At 53.7% G+C, this 25,992-nt stretch overlaps 1 protein-coding gene across 3 annotated transcripts in view; it reads left to right on the top strand.

Annotated features, from left to right (window-relative positions):
* ELMSAN1 (ELM2 and Myb/SANT-like domain containing 1) overlaps positions 1–25,992 on the top strand; it is a 64,340-nt gene that overhangs the window by 15,951 nt on the left and 22,397 nt on the right. For 2 of the 3 annotated variants that reach the window (XM_012656271.1, XM_012656273.1), the window contains exon 1: positions 9,519–9,657. The exons of the other annotated variant lie outside the window; for it this stretch is intronic. The gene's annotated coding sequence lies outside the window, so the exon portion shown is untranslated. Of the gene's footprint in view, positions 1–9,518; positions 9,658–25,992 lie in introns of those variants that run through there. 3 annotated transcript variants of the gene reach the window in all.

The following is a 25,992-nucleotide window of genomic DNA, read 5'->3' as shown; positions in this document are numbered from 1 at the left end:
GCCTCCCTCCCATCTGTTACCACCAGGAAGCCCAAACTGCTCTGTCTTATCAGCCACCGGCAGTGCACGCGCAGGAGCTGGAGGGTTCAGATTGGCCTGAGTTCGCAGACTGGCTAACCACAGAACTGTGAGGTTCACAGCGTAGACTCTGCCTCCTGTGCTGGTGCAGCAACCTCCCGGTGGCTCAGGACCCCAGAGGATTGTTCACACCTGGGTTTCCAGGGAACCGCCCTGGTGGGCAGTGTGGCCCTTGAGGCTTTGAGCCACCCAGCAGGCTGCCTGGCCCTGCAGGCCTCTGCCACTGGTCGAGGGACCTGAGTCTCTCTTCTGCAGTTCAGCAGGGAGGGTGTGCTTTGCAAACTGACCTCCGGCAGCCTTTTCTAACCCAGGTAGAGCCTAGTGAGGTTGAGTCTTGGGTGCTTGCTCTGTTGCATGCATTTATCAAAGTGTTGAATTTAGAGCTGCTCTGCAGTGCTAGCCACATCCATCCAGTCCACCTCCGGCCTAGCGGGCAGGGCGCCCTGACCCCACATTTTGCTGTGAGCTCTGCTGGGACTCACAACTGCAGGTATGGCCCTGTGGCTGAGCAGCTGACCCTATTCTGACCACCTTCTCATATCTCTGGCTTCTCAGAACCTCCCGAGGCCTACTAAGTGGCCTTCTCACCCCCCACTCCCCTTATGGGGAGGCTTTTCTTCTTGACATGGGGAAGGTCTGTTTGGAGGGCCCACGATCATCCCTTCACTGTGACCAGTTGGGGGATGTGACCAGGGCAGGAAATGGAGACGCCTTTGTGTTGTTCGGAGTCCTGAGGTGGGTGGCAGCTGGAGAGCCCTGGGTATACCTCGTGTGGGCAGGTTGGAGCCTTCTACAACAGAGGCCACTCAACAGAACACATGTGGAGGAACATCCAGGCCCAGCATGGGCCTTGGCTATCTCACGCATGTATCTGCTAAAGCCAAATTCCAGAACTGCCAAAGATTTGGAGTTTTTGTTCTGGGATCAGACTAAAATAGGACCTTGTGGCTGGAGGTTTTCCAGGGTCAGAGAGAAAAGGAAAGAGTGTGGGCTCAGGGCTCGCCCGGATGCTCATCAGGGCACGCAGGCCAGTTTCACGTCTCCCATGCTGAGCAGTGCTGTGTGTGTATTTGGAGGTGGGGGTGGGAACGCTCCATGTGCTTCTCTAGAATATTGTGTTCATTCCTAGATGCCCCGGCCCCAACCCCCCAGCATCCCCACTTCCAGTGACATTGAGCCCCGTTCTGATCATTGCTGGTGGTGTGAATGGCAACTGCCACAGAGCCTAAGTAACAAGCTGTCTTCCTGAGCCCAGGCCCCAGCAATAACTGCTCTCTCAGTTCCCTAATTTAGAGACCACGTGTGTGCCCCAGGGTTGTCAGCAGCTCAATTTTTTGAAGCTTGAAACACATTTCCATAGAAACAATGCTATAAATGGTGGTTGGGTTCCTAGGCTAGCCCACAAAGAGCCCTGGTATCACCTCAGAAGTTGCTGAAATAAGGTATTAGTAAAATTGAGAGCGCAAATGCAGCATAAGAGTTAGCACCCAGGACATTGGAGGTTAAATGGTGTGGGTTTATTTGTGTAACTTTGTTTCTTCGGGGAGAGGTGTCTTTCAAAGACCTCCAGATAACTGGAGCTTTGGGGCCCTCCCCTGCCCACAGGCATAACCCCTTCTTTCCCAGGGCACATTCCTCCCCCTGTCCTCTTCCAGCCAGGGGCCTGAGCCTATCTGCCCTTGGAACCCTGGGCTGGGGTGTTTTTATGACGAGGGAATCCTGTTCAGTGGCCCTTACAACAACATCATCGTCATCATCATCATAGTTATTTAAACCATCTCGATCAATTTAACAGAATAAACATTACACTCTAACAATTTACACTGTTTAGAATTCTCGTCTGATGGCCTCTGATGTTCCTGGGGAAGATTAAACACAGTTTGTAAGTTCATCTCTACATACTTCTTTGTGCTGGTTTTGTCACTTGATTTCATCAAATGGCTTAATGAGATTGTTTCCATATACGGATCCCTTTCATATATTATTCTGTGACCACACCTTACCACAATCTGAATAGATTTCAGTTTTTTGGCTTTATGTACGCATGCTGTGAGCATCTTTTGAAAAAGCTTCTTTGTGGTGGTATTGTAGATTGTTTTCTTGGGATATAGTAATCCCCCAACCATAATTATCTAAGAGAGTCTTAAACTCTTGCAACACAATGCCAAGGCACATTCTAGAAAGACTGAAACAATTTATAGTAGTGCAGCAATGCACATGCAGCTGTTTCTCGATAGCCCTGCCAAGAGCAGCTTTCTTGTTTTATTTATTTACTTATTTTCACATTGACTTGGGCCATAATGGGGCCTAATGGTGTTCTAATTTGCATATCTTAAATTGCTGCTGAGACTGTACATTTTTCCTCTGGATGATTTACTGTTTGTGTTTCCTCATGTGTCAAACCCTGCTCATCTCCTGTGACTGCAGAGCCTACATTTATCTTCTTGAACCACTTTCTTGTCGGGAATCCTCAAGTCCTCTCTTCCTCACTGGCTCCCTTCCTGGGAGGGAGAGGCCCTGCCCTGCCCTCTACCTTGGCTAACTCCTCTCCACACCTCCCTAGCTCACCACCTCTGTCACTCTGGCCTGGCCCTCTGACTGCCTGGGACTGACGCTGGGGGTGGGAGGGAGTGAGGGGGACCAGCACTGGAGGCCCTTGTGATAGAGGCCCAAGGGCGGCAGGGAGATGCCAGGCAGGTTTATAAAGTGACCTCATTGGAGGGAGACTGCCCAGGGAGATTCTGGAAGGAGCCAGTGGCTGTTAGAACTGGAGAGGGCACTGGAGTTCATCTGGTCTAGAGTCATGCATTCAGAGGTGGGCAGGAAGCAGAGGGAATGCAATCACAGAGGCTGGCACAAGTGTGATGATAAATGACAGTGACCCATGGCCTGGGATCCTGTGGACAATTGGAATGTGAGTCCCATCTCAGTGCCACTCCCAGGCTGCGATGCTCAGCTCCACCTCCAAGAAGGAGGGCTCAGTGTGGCCAGTGTTCCAATTTTTTTTCATGACAAACCAGAAATCCTGATTTTTAGTTTGAATTTCCTGATTTAAAAAAATGTTGGCAATAAAGTCAATTAAAAGAAAATATAATATATGGGTCAAATAAAATACATCTGTGAGGGAGAATGGTTTGCGAGGCCCCAGTCTGTGACCCCCCATTTTATTCAGCTCCTTTATTGGGGAAACATGGGCCCAGAGAGGTATCCTCATGTAGCAGAGAGGAGGAATCAGAGTCCAGGGGTCAAATTCCATCTGCCTGACCTTCAGAGAGCTGTTGAACCTTCTTGAACCTTAGCTTCCTTATCTATAAAATGGGGATAATGGCTTCCTCCCAGGGTGCTGGGTGGATCCAGTGGGCTTGCATCATGTCAAGCATTTAGCACATGCTCAAATAAATGTGTTCCACAGGTCCTGTGTAGGGTAATCCAGAAAATTAGAGGAAGAACTAGGCTTAGAACTTTGCTGTCATGACGCCCAGTCCAGAGCGTGTTCCGTGTCACATTGGACTGCTTTTGTGGAAGTTTCAGGTGTCTGGACACAGGGATCCTTCTGATCCCAGAGAAATTGTAGGTCACTTTAGGAGAGCTTGACTGCCCAACAGCTACTAAGCTCAAAAAATAGAGCCGCAGAGCTCTGTGGACTTGCACTGCAGGCCCCAGAATCCAGGAGACGGAGCCTCAGTAGTTAATAATAATAATAATACCATACACCATTGAACCTAGGAGGCCATTCATTATAAGGTGTACCATTATTTTATGTACAGCTAAGAAAGAGAAAATGCTGCTAATTAAGCCATACATGCTATCAATTGTAAGATGCGTCACAGTAGCTGGGGGATGGTGCCCCAGCCTTATAAAGCAGATCTGGGAGGGTTTCAACAGTATACACTCCAGAGGCCTTCCTCTGCTTGGAGGAGTCAAGGAAGGCTTCCTGGAAGAGCTGCCATAAAGCTCAAGTCTGGTGGGAGACCCGGGTGTAGGCTTATGTGGGGATCAAAGTGGAGGGAGGAGGAGCATGTGTGAAGATACGAGGGTGAGAAGGCATATGTCTTGGGGAATTTCAGGTTGTGGGCTGGGGCTGGGAAGTGGGGCAGAGCTGGATCATGTGAGAAAGTTGCCTAACAGTCTAGCTTACAGTATCAGCTTTACGCAGTAGACGATGGGAGCTACTGAAAAGAGGTGTGATCACTCTGATGGCAGTGTGGATGGTAAAGTGAGCAAGATTAGAAGCAAGGAGTTCAGTTAGGAGATGAGAAAAAATGATAGCCAACACTTATAACAGATGTAATGCGTGCCAGACACTGTTTTATGCTCTTACTTATCATTCCTTTCTGCAGGTGAGTGGTTAAGTATCTTGCTTAAGGTCATGAAGCTGATGTGAGCCAAGATTTGGACTCAGGTCTCAGCCTGTGCTCTTAACCTGTACGCTTGCATGAACGTGAATGTTGGATTCTAGTCCATGATGTATCAGTATCTGTTTGCATTTAAAAATACTGCTTTAACGCATGCCTCGTCACACATTGGGGTCTCCAGGGTTCCCGTTCCTCCCGGCCCACTGCCACAACGTGGGGAAGCCAAGCGCCAGGGAACAGCCGGTGAGCAAGTCTGTCTGGGGCTGGTTCTGCAGAGGGCATGGATCCGTGCTGCAGGGAGGCCTTTGGGAAGCAGGCAGCTCTCGATCTGTTTAGAAAGGGTGTTTCTGTCCCATGGCCCTGCTGGCCTGCCCTCTCTGGCAGCCACACCTGTTTTGTCCTTCTCCCTATACCCAGCCAGACGTCTCTCTCAGAGTGACAGCAGCAACTGGGGACATCTGCAGAACCTCCCTCTCAGGCCCGACAAAGGCACTCAGAACCTGGCCCAGGCCTGCAAGGGGAGGAGCTGGGGAGGGGAGGGGTGGGCCAGGGACATGGACAGCTGTGGGCTGGTGTGGCAGGCGGGGCCCTGCCCCAGAACAGGTGAAGTCAGCGGGGCGGAGGAGGAGGGTCCCCTGGGTTTTCAAGGGTAAAAGAGAAGACCGTGCAGAGACTTCTCAGCACATGGTGGCTTAACTCCATGACTGGGGTGGTTTTGAGCTCCCTGCTTCCTCAGACAGGACCTGGCAAAAGGAGTGAGGAGAAGACACAGCCGTGAAAGGGGTGTCCCTATTCAGGCTGGGTGGGCAGCACTGTGGGAAAATGTGGTAGAAAGGACACAAAAACAGGGACTGGGAGGAGAAGCATTGCAGGGACCCCAGATGAGATACTGAATTGATGTTGGAAAAAGTCTCTCTGGGCAGAGCCCAGGAGAGGGGTCACCCTGAGGCCAATGGGGTCTTTTCAGAGAAAAAAAAATCTTGCCTGGAACTAGTTTCTTAAAAGGCATAAGCTAGTTTTGGGAGGAGATAGAGGATAAAACAGTAAAAATAATAACAATTGTAAGCCCTTTTATGTACATAGCATGACAGAGTTATAAAGCAGTTTTTTTGTCCTTTTGATCCTCCTAAACCCCTAGAGGGTGGTCATTCTTTCATTGTTCATGCAACAAATACGGTGCATTTGTTATAGGCCAAAAAAGTGAGGCTCAGTGATTAGTGACATCTTTCCTGAGATCACATAGTGGGCTTGTTTTAGTTAGGCAGGATCCAAACTCAGTTCTGGTTCTCTGTTCTCTCCACACTCTTTTCTTTCTTCTGTTGTAACTGTAGGTAATGAGGTCCTAGAGGTAGTACCTTGATTCTGCAGGGAAATGACAGTAGGGACTCAAGAACGTAAGGGACATAAGGAACCTGGCATTGTGGACTTGTGATGCCTTTAACGGTATTTGTACTCGCGATTCCCCACACTTTGGTAAAGGTTGGTTGTTCACTTAAGCACACGCATGTGCTGGTCTCATTGACAGAGCAGGAATGGTGGGAAAAGGACAGAAATGCAGGTGTGGGGCCTGGGAAAAGGAAACTCCTCTTTTAAATAGTGATGATGGCAGCAGAACGTTAGTGGAGGCAGGTGGGTGGTGGTGAGAACCTGGCTTCCCTGGAAGGTTTTTTTCCTCCCCTTCATAACAGCTTTATTGAGATATAATTCACATACCATAAAATTCACTCTTGGAAGATTTTAATGGACTGGACACAGGTGATAACCACACAGGGCAGTGACAGACCACTCTGAGTACAGTCCAGAGAGCTGATGCGGTCCCAGGAAGCCTCTTGAATGCCATCCTCTGCCCTCGTTGGGACCCAGAGTTTGGAATCCTATCTAGGGTGCTTTGTTTCCTGGAGTGTTTCTTTCTCATCAGACAGTATCCCTGGGAACTGGAGCTCTGAACTCCTCTTTCCTGCAGTTTGTGAAGGTTGAGGGTGGAGAAAATCCCACTCTATTCGTAAAGTCTCTGGAACACCTCCACCCCGAAAGGTCACCCTGCTTGGTTGCCCCAGAGGCTTGTAGGAGGGGCTGGGGCTTCTAAAACCAAAACTTTCACTTCACATGTCAGTGATTCTGCATCGTCATATCTGCAGCAGAAATGGCCTGCAGGGCTTTCTCGGAAGGGCTGCAGCTTTCTTTACACAGCCTCATCTGCCCACTTTTGGGGGGTAGACTTCTGCTGAGCAGGGGGGCTATTTGGTATAGTCTTGAGCCCTCCTCCCCTGCACACACGTGTCCCCTTTCGTCTCTTCGCTCCCCTCTGAGGTGACCTGAATTTGGAAGTGTAGTTGAAGTGAAGGGCTCTTGCAGGGCTACTGATTTCTTAGTTTCAGGTGCATCCTGCCACCTGCCCTCCTCCCCGTGCTGGTTCCTGGGCCAGCCCCGCAGCCTGGTGTGGGACAGGGAGAAAGTCCTGGCTGGACAAGGCTGAGGAGTGCCCTTTGGAGTGGCTCCCACTTGTTCCCTGGAGGCTGGGCTCTGGCTTCATGGTGGCAGGCTCTTCTAGGAATGTGCTCCCCAGCTGGGTTTTCTGGTTGGTTGGGGACATCCCTGGGCTGGTCTGTCCTAGCTGTTAGGGGCTTGCTCTAGGCTGACCCAAGGCCAGCTGCAGGGGCTGGGCCCTCAGGGGAAGTCAGGATGGCCACAGGCCTGCAGAGGAACCTGGCAGCAGTGGGCACTGGAGACCATGTGGCTTTGCTTTTGCTTCCCTCATTTGGATGAGTTGTCAGTGGAAGGGAAGAAATCAGGCGAATGGAAAAAGCAGAAAGGCTGTACACTGAGCCCCTGCCAGGAGTCCTGAGAGTCTAGCCTCTACTTGGGGGGTCTGTATCCCTGAGCACCCCAGTCCCTCAATTGCCACTGCCTTCTTCTGTGGGAGGAGCAGAGACGTGACAAATGATTGGCTTGCCCTGTGATCTGGTGCAAGTCACTTAACCTCTCTGAACCTCAGTGTTCTCATCCTTAGAATGAGAGGGATAAAACTCTCTCACATGCAGGATGGTTGAGTAAGCTGCATGGAGAAACAATACTGTCTAGTGGGTGCTAAATCCAGGAGCCTGGGCTCTTCTTTGCAGAAAGTGATTTCCCTGGTTCCCCATTCGCTTTTTTTTTTTTTTTTTTTTTTGAGGCAGAGTCTCACTCTGTCACCCTGTCTAGAGTGCAGTGGCGTCACCGTAGCTCACTGCAACCTCAAACTCTGGGGTTCAAGTGATCCTTCTGCCTCAGCCTCCCAAGTAAGTGGGACTACAGGTGCACCACTATGTGTGGCGAATTTTTTAAAATTTTTTGTAGAGACAGAGAGTCTTGCTATGTTGCTCAGGCTAGTCTTGAATTCCTGGCCTGAAGTGATCCTCCCGCCTCAGCCTCCCAGAGTGCTAGGATTACAGGCATGAGCCACCACGCCCAGCCTCCCCTATTTACTTTTTTACAATCACAGAATCATGGATCTTAAATGGAAGGGATTTCAAGAGGTCATCTGGTCCAGTCCTCTGGCATAATTATCTATATTTTGCAGATAAGACTGTTTTAAGTGCTCATTACTTTGACATGTATGTCATAACATGGTGCAAATAAGCCCTTTTCCTCTTGGTGAGGTGTGACCTCCAGGTGCACACAGGTGCTCTGGCCAGCAGAGAGGTGGAAGAGGATGGGAGAGCCATGCCCCTTAGGACCAAGTGTAGGTTTTGCAGGGTTTCTAGGCAGAAAGTTTGAGTGTTGCCTGTGTCAACCTCCCCCCCCAACCCCTGTCCTCCAGGCTCAGTGGGAGAAAGTGAGGGATGCACCTGGTTCTCAGGACTGGCTGTAGGGAGAAAGTGACTGCCAGAACACAGTGTATTCTTCACTGGTCTTTCTTTCAAAGGAAACTCTCCTTGTGACCCATCTCCTTGAAAAACAACAACAAAATACACCAGAAAACACAGAAGGAAGAACAGGGCTCCCCACCCTGGATTTTCCCTTGGCCCTGGAGCCTCATTGAATGTGGGGGCCAGCAAGAACCTCCTGAGCTGCAGTCAGGCAAGGAGGCATCAGGGCTTGGACCAGAGAATTGATTGGGGGAAAATGTGGGCATCGAGTGAAAAGCTGCCCGACTTTGGCCTGAGTTGCTAGGATTAAACCCAGGAGGCTTTCATCACCTAAGTAATGGAGCTTTTATAGGGGTCTTTTATAGGGGCTGGGGCCAGCTTCTCAATAACCTTTACGCGCACTAGGATGCTAGTGAGCCAGAAAGTGAAACTTGGGGAGGCTGTTAATAAACTGTCTTGGAGAGAATTGTGCATGATTTACCGTATCCAAAACCAGAGAGAGTTTTCTTTGTGGAAGAAAGCGACTTGTGCCCTCCCAACATCACACACACACTTTCCTGGCAGGCTCGATGGGTTTCCAAACATTTCGTCACCGTCTCCTCCTGACCTTGATGTGAAAGGAACAAGCCGCGTGGCCTGTTGGTTCCAGCAAAGCCATCGGGGGCGCCGGCCTGGGCTGGGGGAGGGTGGCGACCGACTCGAGAGTGGAGGTGAGGTCTGCTGGAAATCCCCAGCCCCGGCAGCCGCCTGAGGTTTAAAGACGCCTTCCCTGGCCTTATTTGGTCGCAGGAAGTGGGCGGCGCTGGGCCTGCGGGCTGAGAGGCCGAGCCGAGACAGTTGTGCTGATGAAGTGGTAGAGCTGGTTTCTGCTCGCCGCGGTGCCGCGCGCGCCGGCCGGCCGCTGGGCGCTCCGCGCTCCCAGCCTCGAGTTGTGCAATCCTTTGTAGCACGCCAGAGAGTCCTCCTCCTTCGCTGTTGCCTCTCGCCCTCTCTCTCTTTTTTTTTTTCAAGCTGTGAGCTCAACCGATGAGTCAGAGCCGTGCAATCCTGACACTGCATCGCAGGACTGGGGGTGACACGGAGGGAGGGAGAGCGCTCGCGAGGCGGACAGCACGGGCGCGGGGCGCGCCGAGGATCCTGCGCCGCGAGCGGGGGGTGACAGCCCGCGCGTCCCGCCCGGGCCCTGCCAGCAAACTTCCCAGCCTCTGGAGGCGCGGGCTGGCGGAAGCCCTGCGAGCGCCGCAGGGAGGCGACGGCGCCTGTTTGTTTTTAAAATCGGGGAGTGCGTGCAGGCGGCTGAAGTCTCGGAGGCGACCAAAGGCGGCGGCCTGCGGAGGAAGGGGGACAGCCGAGGCAGGAGCTCGGGCACCAGCGGAGTAAGTGGGGCTGCCGAGCCGGCGGCTGAGGCCTGCACGCGGCGGGGGCGGTGAGGGGACCCGGGGCGGCGCGCAAGCGGTGGCCGCTCGCGCGGCGGGCTGCAGCTCTGCATGCGCGGCCCGGAGCGGGGGTGCAGGGCCGTGGGGGCCGCCGCGCGCGAACTTCTGCGGCCTGGGAGGCCGTGGGAGTGGGTGTATATGGACGTGAGGTGGCCGCTCGCAACACCCCCCCCACCCCGGGGCCCGCACCCTCCGCCCGCAGCGGCGTGTGCAGCGCAGCCCCGCGGTGTTTGTGCAGCTACGCAGCTCGCGCGCGGCCCCCGCCCACCCGGGCGCGGCCCCGGCAGGAAAACCCTCCCAACCCGCTGGGCCCACGGCGGCGGCGGCGGCTCGGGAATCGGCTGCTCCTCCTCCGCCGGAGCGAAACGTGGTGTCCGCAGGGATCCGCTGGCATGACGGAGCCCAGGCCCGGGAGGCGCGGCAAGGGGCTCGCAAGCTGCGGGAACTTGGCGCAGCAGCCCCTTCCTCTTCCAGCGTGCACGGGAAAGCGGGCATGGACACTGTGTCGGCGCCAGGAGTTTGGGGGACAGAGGTGCAGTGGCAGCAGGGAACTGGGGCAAGTCTAGTAGAGGCCTAGGTTGGAGCGTCTAGCGCGGGCGGCAGGCGGGCGAGCGTAGAGCCGCCTCGCCCCGCGCACCCCGGCGCTGCTGGCACACCTCAGACCTGTCATCCGCCTCGGCCGCCCCCGTATGCCCGCGCTGCTGTGGCCAGCCCGGCCTCGCCGGTGCAGTCATCCGCGGTGCCTGTCCGCAACGCTGGAGCCCAGGGTTTGTCTGGGCTCTGCATATGGCCGGCTTGGTGGAGCTGATCACATCCCCCTTCCAAGTCTCACATGCAGGAGCGTGTGCACCGGGTTGCCCCTCTGAGGGCCCCCACCCAGGCCTCTGGGTAAGGGCTGTGGGGAGGCAGGGGAACCTGGTGTGTCCTGGGGCTTTCAAGCTTCCATCCCAGGGCAGGCAGACCTGGAGGAGGTACCTGCCACCCAAAGTGAAGAACAAGGTTGTCCTAGCCTAGCCTCCAGTGAGAGCTGCTGGAAAGATGGAAGGGGAAGTTACGTGCCACATTTAAAACTTTGTTGGTCACAACTTCGGTGCTTCTTCCTGTTTCCACCATCCCACGTGGGACCTGTGTGCCAGCTGTGGAGCCTCGCTTAGGGGGTAGCAGGATGGGGAAAGAGCTGGCTGGCCCTGGCTGGCCATGGAGGCTGCTGTGGCTGGTGTGTGCAGGGGATCCCTGTTGGCAGCTGTGGCTGGGGGAGCAGAGGTCTGGCTCACCCCAACAGGAGGAGCCTGGCCTGGAGGTCTGGGCTCTCCTTGTTTCCTGTAGCATCAGGATTGAGACTGGAGGCCCAGCGGAGGTGGAAGGAGAACTAAAGTTCTGAGGAGAAGCCAGTCCTCCCCAGGGGGCCTTGGCTGAGGGCAGAGACCACTTGTCTTGCTGCAGAGCCTCCCAGGGAAGGTGCGGCACATGCCCCTTTAGGATCAGAGAGTTGCACCCTTTCCACAGGTGTTAAATGGCTTTGGGACCAACAGGAAAGGAAAAACCTTCCCAGGTGGACAGTTTATGAGTCCTCTTTTTTCTACTGCACTGGATGGTGAATAATAGGGGTATAAGCATTCAATTACTGTGATGAACCATCTCATTGCATGGCCCTGGTCCAGTCTCCACTGTAATTGGATTGGCCTCTGGCTGGTTACGCTGGTCTGTGTCACTCCCAAGGGACAAGGGGGTAAAGAACCTGGAGGAAGCCCCCAGGTCATACAGCTTGCTCTGGAACAGCCTGCGCACTGCCAGTGTGACTTCTCCAACTGCTGGCAGAGCCCCTGCTCCCCATGGCTCTGTCAGCCCTTCACCCACCCCAGGAAAGAGTGCCCTGGAGTGCCCACAGGGATGAGAATTTAGCTTTTAAACGTGGGACTTTAAAAATAGCCTCAGTGTTTGACTCTGTGGGCTGCTGCTTTCAATAAATGGAAAAAAAAGAAAAGACAACGTGTAGTTACTGATTCAGCTGAGGGCCTTCTGTGGCTGTAGAACCAAGACCTCTGGGAGAAGACGGGAAGGGGAATGGGCCCAGTCCAGGAATCTTTGGCCTTGATAGCCCCTCTCCTGCAGTTGGGTCTCCCAGAAGAAAACCTTGCCCATGGTGGGGAAGGGGACAGCCTCAAGTCACTGGGAGAGTCATGCTTATCCTTCTAGTTCTATTTCAGTTGCCACTTCTGAAGGCCTTAACTGCCCTCTGAACACTCATTTCCATCATCTGTAGTTATTTGTGCACATGCTGCAGTATGGTGGTCAGAAACATAGACTCAGAGCTGGGCTCTGTTACAGTATCTCCTTCACAGAGTGGCTGTGAGGATCTGTTGGTGTGCTTAAAATGCTTAAAGCACATTTCAGTATTATAGTAGCCTCTGCTCTACTGTAAGCTCTGTGTTGTTCCCACAATGCCTGGCACCTGTAAGAGTTCAGTGCATGTTAGTTGAACAAATGAGTGAAAGATCTCCATCAAAACAATGTGGACTTGGCATGTGTTGGGCCCAGTGAGTCCCTGCTGCTGGGACCTCCTCACACTACACCATTGGTTGCCAAAGGGTCAGTCCACCATGGGTGATTCTACTGCTGGTGAACCTAGTTCCCTGGCACTGCCCTGTAGCTGGCCTTGGAGTACATGTCCCGGTCATCTTGATCTGAACCCAAGGGGACCTCAGGATGAAAGAGTTGTGGAGCCACCTGCCTGGGGATCTGCTAACCTGGGCATTTCCTTTGGCCAGGCGAGGCTGGCACCCTTCCTGTGTGTGCAGGCGTGCATCTGTGCAGAAGCAGCCTCACAAGCTGGGTTCTTCCCTGACTCACAGCAGGCTTCAGGAAGTGCAGCCAGTGGTTGCATTCTGTTGGAGGGGTCGCTTCTGCACGGTAGAGCTCTGACTCCAAATGAGATTGCATGCTGGGCTGGGGCTACGTGGAGTATGCTGAAATCCCCAGTTCTTACTAAGGGATTTGCATTTGCATTGGAAGCAACATTCAGGATACCGTGAGACTGTGAGCTCATTTTATGAATCAGAAGCATTACAGCATAACTTTGGTGTTGAAAACTGCTATTTGGAAGCTAGATCACCCTCCCTCCACCCCAGTACACATGGGCTCTCACAGTCACACACTTGGGAGCAATAACAGTCAGTGGGGGCATCAATTCGGATTCCAGAGCCATCAAGCAAAACTCATCCGCACCCAGTTCCGCCCCCATACTCAGAACGCCATTCCTGATGGTGTGTGGACACTCACCTGAGCAGTGACTGAAGGAAGCCTGGTGGGTAGGTGGGAATGAGGCCTGGGCAGGCCCGGGTTCATACTCCAGCTTCTTCACTTGCCGTGTGGCTGTGGACATTGCCTAACTAACTTCCTGGGCCTCAGTTTCCTCATTCTTAAAATGGGGACAATGATAGCACTCACAGGCTGTGAAAGTCAAACCAGACTGTGTGCAAAGCGACTGGCACATATTAGGTACTCAACAGATGGTAGCTGTCGTTTTACCAGTTCCCACCAGGTCCAGCTCCTGTTTCCCTTTTGCTCCTACCAGGAGGAGAAAATGAAGAATGAGGGCCTGTGGTAGCAAAGCTGTCTCCCAGGCCGTTGGGGCTTATGTAAATGAAGCTCATTTTCTAACACCCTAGGCCCTGGGCACAACTGTGTGGTCCACTCCCCCCAGACCAGCCCAGACCCTGGTGCCTGTGTGCCTTTGAGAGGGACTCTGTTTCTGCAGCTGAGGGATCAAGGGCTCAGCTTCCCAGAGATCTGATTGTGCTCTGGGAACCTACCCACCCAGGCCCCAGGCTGAACTGCTCACGTGGGCGGGAGGAAGGCCGCTCTCTCAGCCAAGAAAAAAGTCCCCTTGTTTTTGCTTCACCTGAAGCCTCACAGTGTGACCTTCATAGAGGTTTGGGTGGAGCTGGGGGTGGGAGTTGTTCCTCCAAAGACCACTTTGGCTCCTTCACCAATTAAAATTAGGAGCAGGACGACAGGAGCATGAAGATATTATATAAGAAGAAAATTGCCACATGTCAGGAAAGAGCTGAGGTTTTGCAGGGGTGGAGACGGGTCTCCTAGAGGGAGGCCATTGCTGGAGGAGCGGGGCTTGGGGCTGGAGGCTTCCCTGGCAGTCGTTCTTGCGCTTGCTCTTCCTGGAACGTAGCCGGCACTGTGGCCAGCCAGGGAAGGTGCTCCCTGTTCCCTCTGCCTTTCTCCCAGCCGCAGGGAGCTCATGGTGAGAGTGTTTTTTCCAGGCAGCGCTTCTTCCTCCAGGAGTCCTGGGAAGGGGGGGAGCCAGGGCAAGGTTTATCCGGGTTAAAGCTTGGAGAGGGGGAAGTATACTGGGCTTGCAGCCAGAAGGGGGTTCCCTCTGAGGCCACCCAACTTCTCTGGGGAAGTGAGGTCCAGAAAGGAAGGCAAATGGTAAGGGATTTTGATTCCCACCTTTTCCCAGTAGCTGGGCAGAGGCCCCAGTGCAGCCTGTGTTGCCAGAACTTGCCAGGTCTTTGGAGAGAAAGGCCCCTCAGAGCTGAAAAAGGGGCTTAAGTAAGAGTGTATGTGGGCTGGCCCTACACCCTCTACCTCCTCCTCCCAGCTGCCGGCTGCTCCTGGGGCCAGCGCCTGGCTGTGACTCAGATCCCCCTCCACACCTGACCTTGCTCTGTCTGAAGCCCCGGCTGGCCCCGGGTCAGAGTCCTGGTCTCCTGGAAGTCATCCCAGAGCTGGGAAAGCATTTGGGACATCTAGTTCAACTCCTTCATTTTCAGATGGGGAAGCTGAGAGGGTGAGTTGCTTGAGGTTCCCGTAGAGCATCTCCACTTTCACCTTGGGAGGGTGGGAAGAGGGGCTGCCCCTGAGTCCTGCCCCTGGGAAGTTGGGAGGGCTGCTTCCGTGCAGGAAGAGCCCAGAGGAATACTGTCTTGGTGCCTGGGTGTGGCTCAGTCCTCAGCTGGCTCCATAGTTATTTATTTGTCTGTTTGCGTGTGCGAGTGAGTTCTGTGGTTGGGAGGCTGCGTCTGAGTGAAAGCAGAAGTCCCCTCACTATGTCAGCTATGCAGCATGCAGAGTGGGCCTGGAGAGAAAGAAAGGGGGCAGAGGCCCTTCCGCACAATGGCTGTTGGTGCACGTTCAGTCCCTGTCGCAGTGCTTGCACACTTGCATGTAAACAGCCCTTCCACGTTGCTAGCAGCTGCCTTTCCTTGCTGGCTTTAGGCAGAAGAAGTGCCAAAAATAACCAGGCAGGCACTTCCACTTGTGGGACGTTCACTGTGGTGGCCTCTGGGCAGGCTTGCTTGCTTTCTGCAGGCCCAGTCTCTGCTGAGTCCCTGCTCCTACTTCCTGTGGCCACCCTTCCCCAGCCTCCCTTAGGCAATGGCACCTTCCCTTTTATTGCTCCTCTTAGAATGAGCCCAAGAGGGTGGCTCATCCTTGTGGGCTTGGAAGCTCTGCTGGGTATTCTCAAGGAAATACCCGACCCACTGTGTCCCTGCAGGCCCTGCTGGCACAGTTGAGCCCAGAGGAGGCCTGTGCTGGGTGCCCTCTGGACTTGCTTGCCAGACCTCTCTGTCCTGGGTCCCTAGGCCAGATGCCCTGTGTGCCTGCAGAGCCTGACGCTGTTGCTAAGACTCTGAGTCTCCATGCCCCGCTCCTGCCCAGCCAGTCCTGCTCTCAGCCAGCTGTGGAACTGGAAGAGTCAGGCCATTCATTTCCTCCAAGGTGTTAAAGACTGATAATGATGTTGGAGCCACCCCTGCCGGCAAGGGGGAAAGGAAATCCCATTTATTAAGCATGCTTACTGGTGCCAGGCACTTCATCTATGTATGACCTCATTGAATCCCACAGTAACTGTAAGAGGAAGATGTTGTACCCATTCACCAATGAGGAGCCCGAGGCTTGCAGAGTGGTGAGTGGAGAAGCCGGCACACATTTGTCTGGCCCTTTTCACCAGGCTGCTTGTACACTTCTCTGGCTGTTTTCAGGTGCAGAGGGAACAATGCTTTGAGCCTTAGAATGAAGTGCTGATGGTAGGACACCATTAGATTGGCTGATAGGGGAGATATTTTGGGCTGGGAAGGGTGGGGAAGACCCCAATTCAGCCTCCCTCTCTAGAGGCTTCACAGGGCAGCCAGAAGCCCATCCTTGAGCCCTGAGGCCCTGCTGTGGAAGGCTCAGCTGTGGGCCTAGGAATTGCTGGGCCAGTCCCTCATGCATGGGAGGAGTGGAAAGGCTTGTTTTAGGCCCCCCAGGGACCCTCCAAGTGAGACTCTCGTCCTGCTCAAATGCATCCCAGCCTCTGAACAGCTCTGGGACCACAGGCTGGGCCTAGGTGGGTTCCTGGGTCTGCCTTCCTGGCTGCTGGGTTTCACCCCGGGGCCCATCACTCCAGCTGGCTTGGCCCAGGTCCCAGAGAACCTAGTTGGTGTGTACTTGGGGCTTGGGCTGGATGCTCTGCCGGTGCTGTGTGCACTGTGCCAAAGGCCTCTGGGTGTATTTCAGGAACAATAAAGAATAAATCAACATAGGAGAAAAGGCCCTGCAGCAGCTGCTCAGAGACTGGAGAAATGCAAGGAATGTGTGAGCATTTGGCAAAAGTCCTGCATCTTGACCGGGGCCTGAGAAAGTGCGTTACGCACTCTCTGAATCCACTCTGCAGCCCTTCAGGAGGCCCCAGGCCGCCACACTGAGACTCCCCTCTGCTGGGGGCAAGTTTTTGTGCTGCTTGCTCCCTGGCAGGTGTTGGGGAGCTATATTGCCTCCATTCTTCACTCTCACCCCACACTGGCAGGCACTGGTCCCGCCTCCCTTCTTCTGGTCACCAAGTGGGTCTTGGCATTTTCCAGTGCTGGCCAGGCAGGAGAGCCTGGGCTGATGAAGGTTTGGTAGCCTTGACACACACACCAGACCCTCTGTTCCACCTCCTGCTGGGGAGGAGATGAGCCTGACAAATGTCAAGGACCTGGTAATGCCAGGTCTGAGGGGATGTTAGGTGTGAGAACTCCACCTGGGAGGCCCTGACCACTGCTCTCCCTGAGTAGTCAGCCATGTGTCCTTGGGCAAGTCACTTTACCTTTCAGGGCTTCAGTCTTATCAGCCACAAAATAGAAATTTGGACCAGTGATCTCAGGATGTGCGATGAACAGCTTTTATTTAGGAAGTTATGATAAAGTCTTGGGAGAAGAAGCCCTCCGAGAGCCCCGGGTGGAGAGGTGAGTGGCTGTGGCTGGGGGCTGATGCCCAGTGTCCTGGGTGGGGGACACTGGCACTATTAGGAACCCACACATGGAGCTGATCTGACCCAGACTTCAGGGTGCCAGGAGAAGGGACAGAAGCCTGGGCCCCATTGGGGATTCCGGGCATCTGACAAGCAGGGGAGAGTCCAGTCTTTATTTTTAAAGAGCTGTCGGCCAACCGTGGGCGTGGGGCTGGAGGGTGTGGGAGGGGTGTGGCTTCCTCTTGGGTAGAAGATGTTGAGCCTTCCACAGGTTGGCCCCGTGGTGGTAATCACCTGTAGCCTCTTCATCTTCAAAACTACTAACCTGCCAGGCCTCTCCCGCCCACCCTACCTGACCAGCCACACTTTCAGAACATCACGGTGGCTTTCAGGCCAGCTGAAAGCTGTTCTCCAGGGAAAAGCCCAGAGGCTGCTGTCCATCCCAGACAGCCTAGTGTGACATCCAAGCAGGAGGCTAAGCCTGAAACTCTAGGGGAGGAAATTTATAGAAAGAACTCTGGAGACATGCAGGCCTGGGTCTTGCCTCTGTACTGCTATGACTTTGGGCAAGTGATTTGACCCCTCAGATCTTTTCAGGTTCTTTGTTGAGAAAGGAGGAGAGTTATAATACCTACCTTGCTTCGAGAATTAAACAGGATAATGTGTGTAGAGTGCTTAGCACCATGCCTGGCACACATTAGCACCCTCAGGCAATGTTAGACATATTGATGAAGCCTTCTTTGAGTGATGTTGGGACTAACCTTGGCTCTAAGCTTTGTCCAGTGTATGCCAAGTGACGCGGGGCCTAAGTAAAGGCATGGAGCATTGTTATTAGAGTCCTTAATTCTGGGGCCCTGCTGTGTGTCCTCAGATAAGTTTCCATCCTTCTCTGGACTGCTTTGTGGAAGGAGGCATTGCACTAGGTGGGCACTGATGTCCCTCGGTATTAGGAATCTGTTCAGCTTTCCCAGCTGGGCCCTGCTTTGCCAGTTGGCTCTTGAGGGGCCAAGCCCCCTTTCTCCGTGTGGTGTGGAAGCTTTCATTCCAGAGCGTCCAACTCACTCTGCAGCTCCCCACACCTCAACACCCAGGGGGCTCTCCTGGCTTCCAGGGACTTTCACAAATGCCCCCAGTCTGGAGGGGAACCTGTTTTGGCTGACTGAGGCCGGGATTATTTCTTAAAAGGAGTGTTATATACTGTGCTCTGCTTGGAAATGCCCCCAGGAACAGCAGTAGCCCTCCAGGGTAGCATTCCTTCTGAGGCCCACCGGTGTAGATTGGGGATTTTTCTGGGAGGGTGGTGGAAAGAGCAAGGTAAGGACTTTGAAGGCAAACGATAAAGATTTGAATCTTGCTTCTGCCACTTTAACAGCAGAGCCTCAGTTTCCCTCTGTAGAGAGGGGGCAATAAGACGACTCCATGGGAGGTTTGTAAGCATGGATTTTAGGATACATAAAGTGTCTTGCTCTGGGAAGTGCTCTATAAAATGTTAGCTCCCTTCTTTTGGGAAGGATCTGTTTTTTGGATATTTTTTGGACTGGCTATGGAAGTGGAAGTTTTGCCTGTGGCCATTTTCCCAAGGAAAAGCAGGGCTATGTAACAAGCTGGTTCAGCCTCAAAGGCCTCTCCATCCCCCAGCTGTTTCGATTCTGGGATCAAGCTTGAGGTCAGGTTCAGTGTGTGTCTGGTATAGGGGATGGGAGAGGGGCTACAAGCATTTGGAAAAGTCTGGCTAAGGAGGGAGGGACCTTTCTGAGCTGGGAGAATTTGGCAAGTTATGTCTAACCTTTGTTTCCTGTAAATTTTCCAAATTTCCTTCTGTTACTGGTTTCTAATTTCAGCCCATTTTGATTGGAGAACATACTTTGTATGATTTCAATATTTTTAATTTATCGAGACTTGTTTTATGGCCTAATTTATTTATTTATTTATTTTTTTTTGTTCTTATCTTTTTCAATCTTTTAAATATTTCTTTGATCTGTTTCTTGTTGTTAACAAGCAGCATTGGCCAGAGTATGGCCTAATTTATGATCTATTGTAGAGACTGTTCCATGTGCTCTTGGGAAGAGTATGTATTCTGCTATTGTTGGATGGAGTGTTCTATAAATATCTTCTAGTTCTGATTGGTTTATAATGTTCAACCCTCTATTTCCTTGTTGGTCTTCTGTTTAGTTGTACTGTTCATTATTGAAAGACTGACTACTGAAATCTCTAACTAGTAATGTTGAATTATGTTTTTCCCCCTTTAATTCTGACAGTTTTTGCTTCATGTATTTTGGGGGTCTGTTAGGTGCATACATGTCTATAACTGTTAATCTCTAAATGTTCTTCTTTGTCTATTGTAACCATTTTTGTCTTGAAGGCTATTTTGTCTGATATTAGTATGGCATTCCAGCTCTCTTTTGGGTACTGTTTGCAGTATCCAAAAGAGATGGTATTAATATCTCTTTTTCCATCCTTTACTTTCAACCTATTTGTGTCCTTTTTTTTGTTTTTTTTTTTTTTTTTTAGAGACGGGGTCCCGCGCTTGCCCAGGCTGGGCTTGAACTGCTGAGCTCCAGCGATCCTCCTGATCCTCCTACCTCGGCCTCCCAAAGCTATTTCTGTCCTTGAATGGTGTATCTCTTGTAAACAGCATGTAATTGGATCCTGTTTTTTTAAAAAATTCATTCTTCTAGCGTCCACCTTCTAATTAGCATGTTTCATACATTTATGTTTAAAGTAATTATTGATAAGGTAGGATTTGTGTCTGCCATTTTGCTAATTGATTTCTCTTATATCTTTTTGTTCTTCTCTTTTTCCATTATTGCCTTCTTTTGTGTTAAATAGATATTTTTGATATAGATATATCAGGAATAGATACTATTCCTGGCCTGTAAAATGAGACAAAGAAGAGTAAGGGTTAAATGAGATACTACCTGCAATGCACTTAGTAGCACAGTGCCTGGCAGATAGCAAACATGGGCGCTGGGCCTCAGGCATGGAAAGAGCCACAGTCAGCCCTAGGGCTAGCTGAGAGCAAAGTCCCCCCAGGGCTCTGTGGGACCCCTCATATCTCCTGAACACAGCGTTCTGGCAGGTAGTTCCTTTGGGAAGTGGGGAGTGGTGGGTCCTAGGAAACTTCACCATGCCAGGCCCTGACCCTCTAGCCCTTCCCCTGCCCCGTGCCTGGACACCACCTGGGCTGCTTATGAAACATCGCGGATTCCCCACTCTGCACCTCCCCACCTTGGCCAAGCCCATGAACCATCTCTCAGGGTCAGTTTTACTGCACACATAGAAGTTTGAGAACTACTGCTTGACGCTGACACAGAAGGGCAGCAGAGTGTGACACAGAGAGACCTGGTTTGGAGTTGAAGGCTTGAATTTGAATCCTGGCTCATCACTCGTGAGCTGTGTGACCTGGGACAAGTTACTTTTCAGAGCCAACCTTTCCTCATTTCTCCATTGGGAATAAGTGGTTATGCAAGTCAGCAATACCCCCCGACACTGGGCGTGCAAGTAGTACTGGTGGTGACTGCTTCGTGTGTCACTTGCTCTTTACAAAGGTGCTCCTTTGGTTCCTGGATGCAGGTCTCATCCCACCCCAGGCTCTTAAGTTCCTCAAAGGTGGGAACCAGAGAGTGGTGGCTTCTGGACCAGACACCTGGTTATCTGACAAGCAATCCACTGCCCTCTCTGTTGGTGCAGAAACAGAAGGGAATTGAAGGAGCATTATGGAATAGTGGTATAAGAGCATGAAGATTCAGAAGGGGTGACAACAGTATGTGCTGGAGGGCTGCTTGGGGGAGGTAGGCCTTGAAGCAAGGCACATTGTCAGAGTGGAGGCAGGGCTTTCAGGCGGCGGGGACAGCTCCAGGGAAGGCTGAAAGTCAGGGATGAAGGGGCAGTAGGCAGGGCTGCAGGACTGCAGCGGGGTGGGGTGGGGTGGGGTGGGGGGAGTAGGCTGTGTCAAGGGAGGCTCCTGTGAGGGGCCTCCTCCGTACCTTGGCCCAGCGCAGAGTCTGACACTGGGGCGTTCTCAAGCTCAGCCTCCAGAGAGCCCTGCCCCACGCCTGCCCGGAAGGGGCTGAAGGAGCTGGAGCTGCCTCTGGTGGTGCCAGCCCCATAGGGCATAGAGAGGGTTGTGAGGAGACAGGCCAAGGGCCACAGCGGTCCCCCATGAGGCCTTTGCCAGACGCTCAGTCACTTGAGGACCTGGCAGCTGGGACATTCGCTGCATCTCCTGTGGAGAGAGCCTAAACCTGCCAGCTGGGATTCCCAGGTCCTTTGGAGGGGGTTTTCCAGGGCTGCCTGTGATGCTTAGTGGCCCTTGCTAGAAGGGAGGCCGCCAGTCCTACTAATGTAGGCAGAAGCCGAGCCTGGAGGCTTAATCCTTTCTTGGCTTTGCCCATGACTGTGTTTCCTGTCTGTATTAGCTTCCCCCCTGCAAAACAGCCCTGGCTCTCCCGGCTTCCCAGGTGTTTGTGGGGCAGCGGGGGAGGGTGCGATAAGGGTGGATGGCTGGATGGAGCCCTGAGGGTGCCTCATAAGCCAGGAAAGGATTCCCCTCGCATACATATCCCTTTAAAAGCATCTCAGTGTTGGCATTTTTATGTCTAAGTGCAACCTGCAGGCAGCTTGAACCCTGGCCAAGCTTCTGAGCCGGAGCAGCCTGATGGCTGGGACCCCTGGGACTTGTGAGTCCCTGGCCTGTTGGCCTGGGCGCTGCATTTCAGAGCGGAAGTTCAGTCCACAGAATTGATGATCCAGGGCCTCTCTCTGGACTGGGAATGGGAGGATCATAGGGCCCCCTGCCTGCTCCTGCTCCGTGGGGAGATGACACTTGGGGGAGGCAGGCCCACCTCTTTTGCCTCCTTCCTTATTGGTTTTCAAACCCTTTGAGAACAGGGCTTATGTGTCCAGTAGCTTGGAGAATGGGGGCCCTCTGGTTTGTGTGTGAACTCCCTATTGGTGGGGGAACATACAGCATTGCAGACAGCTGTTTTGTGTCCAGAGGGAAGGTTTGTCTAGGGCCTAGGCAACTCTAACTGGCCTAAGATGGCAGTTCCAGGCCACTTACTCAGTCTGGCTGTAGCCAGAGACCCCAGAGTATCTGAGAGAGAGTTTTTCACAGACTGTGGGGCCAGCTGGGCTACTCTAGGGAGGGCCCTCATTATGGCCCCCTGGCATCCTGGCCAAATGTCGATGTCTTGAAGCCCAGCCGTGTCAGAGCACGAGACGAGCAGACCCATAGGCTCGTGTCCCTGGCAGGGGCGGGAAGGCATGGGGTAGGAAAAGTGGGCTGGGCAGGAGTGGGGCTGGCACTTTCCCAGTCGGCCTGAATATAGTGTGGGGCAGCAAGTTGCAAGTTGCAGTAAAGGGGCAGGGGGCTTGCAGGCCAGCAGTTAGAGAAGGACTTGTGTTCAGCTTAGCCGGAGAGGGCCTGGGGCTAGGGCTAGGGTGGGATGGGGTCCTGAGGCTGGGCCTCTTCACTTCATCTCAGCATCTCCGGGAGCTCTGACATGCATCAGGGAGAGAGACTGGAAGTCAGGACCAGGCAGGAGCCTGGGTTGGCAGTGCCGGCTATGAGTAGCACCTCTGCCCAGGCATGGCTCTGACTCACCTTGGGCGCAGTCTTGAATGAGTATCTCAAGAGGCAGATGCAAACCAAGTGCCAAGGTACAGCAGTCTGCAGACTGTGCCCCATGGAGCCTATTGTCTGTTGGGGAGGAGGAAACAGGCGCTTGGGATTTAGTGTGCTGAGCACAGTGGTGGGGGCTTAGGAGGTGTTAAGGGCTCATAATGCAGTTCCTCTCTCAGCCTTGGGGTCTGGGAAGGTTTCCTGGAGGAAGCAGTGTCTGAGACCTGAAGGATGAGTGGGACTTGGCCAGATGAAAAGAGTAGAACGTCTCCTTGGCAGAGGTACCACCGGATCAAAGACCTGGAGGCAAAGCGGGAGCAGCATGTTGGAGGCCCTGACTGTAGGCTCAAGCATGCAGTGCCAAGAGGTGGCAGGAGCCGAAGTCTGCAGGGACTTGTGGGCAAGGTAGGGAGTTAGACTTTGTCGTAAGACAGCCTCTTGGTGTCCAGAGAACTAACCTGCCTGCCCTTGGAGGGGAGATGCATGCGCTCTGGCACCCCTCTTCCTAGCGCTGCACTCGTGGGGCCTGGGGTGCCCCAGGTTGTGAAGCAGGAGATTGGAGCATTAGCCTCTGAGGGCAGGAGCATCCTCCAGTCGGCTGTCACCCCACTGAATGCCCCAAGTGGGCTGGTGAGTGGCCCTGGCCCCTCAGTGCACTGTGGTGAGGGCTACTGGACTCCTGGGGTCGGCCAGCCAATGTTGGGCATGTGGCTGGGCTGCTGATGGCACTCGAGGAGTAGTGTGTGTTCAAGCTCACGTCCCTGGAGAGCTGGTGTCACCATCAGCGCTGAACACCCGAAGGCCTTTCTAGCACCCTCCCCTCATGTGACTGCAAAACACATTTGTGGGTTCAGTACTGTTTTCCTTTCTTGGTGCACACTGTTCTCTTCTGTAGAGAGAAAGTGCTCTCACCATAGCTCTTCCTGAAAGCTTCAGAGGTCCCAGGCCTTGGTATTGATTCTTGTCTTCAGTCCAGGTTCACCCGTGGGTCTGGGCAAGGATTGGTTGCAGCCTGGAGGAAGGGAAGAGTGAATAAAGCGTGACAGTCAAACAGACCGACAGAGCGGGCTGCCGTGTTGGGGGCCCGTGGCGACTGTGGGTTTCCTTTTGCAGTGTTCCTGCATCTGTTGTCAGAGGCCCTGCAGCTGGTCCCAGGGGTGAGCTGCTTTCAGGAGTTCCTCATTACACACTCTCTTCCTTGCGACCTTGGGGACTTGGTGCGTAGGTCAGCAGCCTTCGGAGCAGGTGGCTTCCTTCCTCTCCCTCACTGTGAGGAAGGGCAGTCTGACTTCCACCTGAGGGCCAGGGGAGTGGGGGTGGGGCAGAAGAAACGGGAGGAAGTGGCTCAGTCCTGCCCCGAGTTGCAGGCTGGGAGGTGCCAGTGGGGTCTGAGAGCTGACAGCCCCAAGAAGCAAGCAGGAGTGAGCCCCGCGTGGAGTTGCAGGAGCTGAAGAGGCCAGGCCCAGAGGCTGGGGCCAAGGTGGCCAGTGCAGGAGGAAGTATATCAGGCTCCCTGCAGGTGGACCGGACACACCTACTGGCACCTCGGTGGTGAGACCCTTTTCCTGCCCTCCCTTCCTGTAGAATCAAGAGACAGCTGTATTTGGGGAGAATGGGAGAGGGTTACTTGCCAGAGGTTCAGGTAGGGGTAAGGGGCTTCCCAGTGCCATGAGGAAGAATATCTGTGTGTCTAGAAAATCCTTGCTCTGAGGTGGTGGGGAGTGTGGAAAGGAGGTGTGTGCAGAGGGACCTGGAGTCTTAGTGGCATGTCTTGGGAATAAGAAATAAGAGCTTGATCTTAGAGTCCAGCACACCTGGCTTCAAGTCCTGGCTCTGCGACATAATGACTGTGACCATAGGCAAGTCACTTAGCCCCTGTGAACCTCATCTAGCTCACCTGTAAAATGCAGGTTAAAATAGCAGTGCCAGCCTTAGAAGACTATTGTGGGAATTTAAAGGATGCAGAGCACTTAGGACCTGCCTGGCATCGATGTGTTGTTATTATTATTGCTGCTACTACTACTACTTAATGCCCTGCTGCCTGGGTTTGTGCCCTCCCCCCTTCCTCCCAGGTATCTTTCACTCTTCTTCCCGTCCCCTAGATATGACCTTTCTTCTCCGGTGGTCCCAGGCCTAAGCGTCCATGACCCTGGCATTCCTTAGCTCTTCAGTGGGCTCGATAGGGAGGTCTCTGCAGCAGGAAGCTTCTTGGGTGATTCAGCTTCCCCCAAAACCAGGTCCCTTGATTTCTTTGAAGAATATCCCTGTTCAAGGTTCAGGAATCTGGTGGTGTCCTGAATGATGGCCCTCCCTACTGTGCAGGGTGCTGGTGGAAGGCAGAACAGCCGGGCCCAGCTCTTCCAGGCCTGAGCATACAGCTGTGGGTAAGCCCCTGTGAGACCTGCATCTGGCCCCTGGCCCCTTCGCTGGGCAGAAGCAGCCCTGGCCTGGAGCCCCCATTCACAGACCCCACCCTGTCTCCTCCAAAGCCTGGTGGGAGACACTGAGCAGCCACCCGCCCCTGCCAGCCCCTCCCAGCCGCTCCTTAGGCCCCACACTGGCACATGCACTCAGGCTTGCCTGCCACGTGGGCCTTCCCTTGCTCCAGGCCCCACGCCTGTGCTGTGGCTCACAAGGCGACAGGGCTGTGATGGGGAAGGCAGGAGTGCGTGTGAGCGCCCGTGGGGGGTGCTCACAGCCCCCTGGAGGCATGTGGGCCTGCCAGGCTGGCATATTCTTCCCTCCTCTGTCTCCTGCAGACAGGCACTGCGAGTTGGTGCTGGGCCCAATGTTCTCCCGAGGGGCGGAGCTGGACAGTCCCACCCTGCAGCTTCATGGGGGTGCCCAGGGTGGTTTTCAGTCTGGGGGCTGGCTTTTGGGTCTCTGCTCTGAATTAGGTTGGCTGTCAGGGGAAAAGGGTTTGAAAGCAAGAGAAAGGAGTTTGTTCAAGAGGTTGCTTCTCTGTCCCTCGGCTCTCCCCTCTGCCCAAATCCTCCCCCCACCCAGGGTAACGTGGATGCCCTCCTGGTCTCTGTCCTCTCCCTCCCCCACCTTCCATCTATGAAGACAAAGAGGGTGCGTGGGGAGGGTCTCTCACTCCCTCCAGGGCCTGGGAGCTGAGGAAGGAAATGGAGGAGGAAGTTACTCCCCTTCTGGGTGCTGGGTGAAAGTGAAAGATAGGGAGGGGCCTCGAGTGAGTCACGCCAGTCGGGCAGGCAGGGGGCAGGCAGGCTCCGGAGCCAGGGCTGGGAACTGCGGAAGCATGTAGAGCAGCGATAGCACCACAGCTCCGGGAGGGGCATTCCCGGTGCTGGGGGCGCCGCTTGGAGTAGCCAGGGCTTTGTGCTCCCCCCAGCTCCTGCCCCTGCCCTGCTTTGCTCCTGGCAGTTTCCTGGGAGCTGCTGGGCTGCTAACCACG

Source organism: Propithecus coquereli, unplaced genomic scaffold (assembly GCF_000956105.1).
Source record: "Propithecus coquereli isolate 6110/MARCELLA unplaced genomic scaffold, Pcoq_1.0 Scaffold5, whole genome shotgun sequence".
In the NCBI taxonomy this organism is placed as follows: domain Eukaryota; kingdom Metazoa; phylum Chordata; class Mammalia; order Primates; family Indriidae; genus Propithecus; species Propithecus coquereli.
Note: the sequence above shows the minus strand (reverse complement) of the source record. Positions and strands in the feature narration are given on the sequence as shown.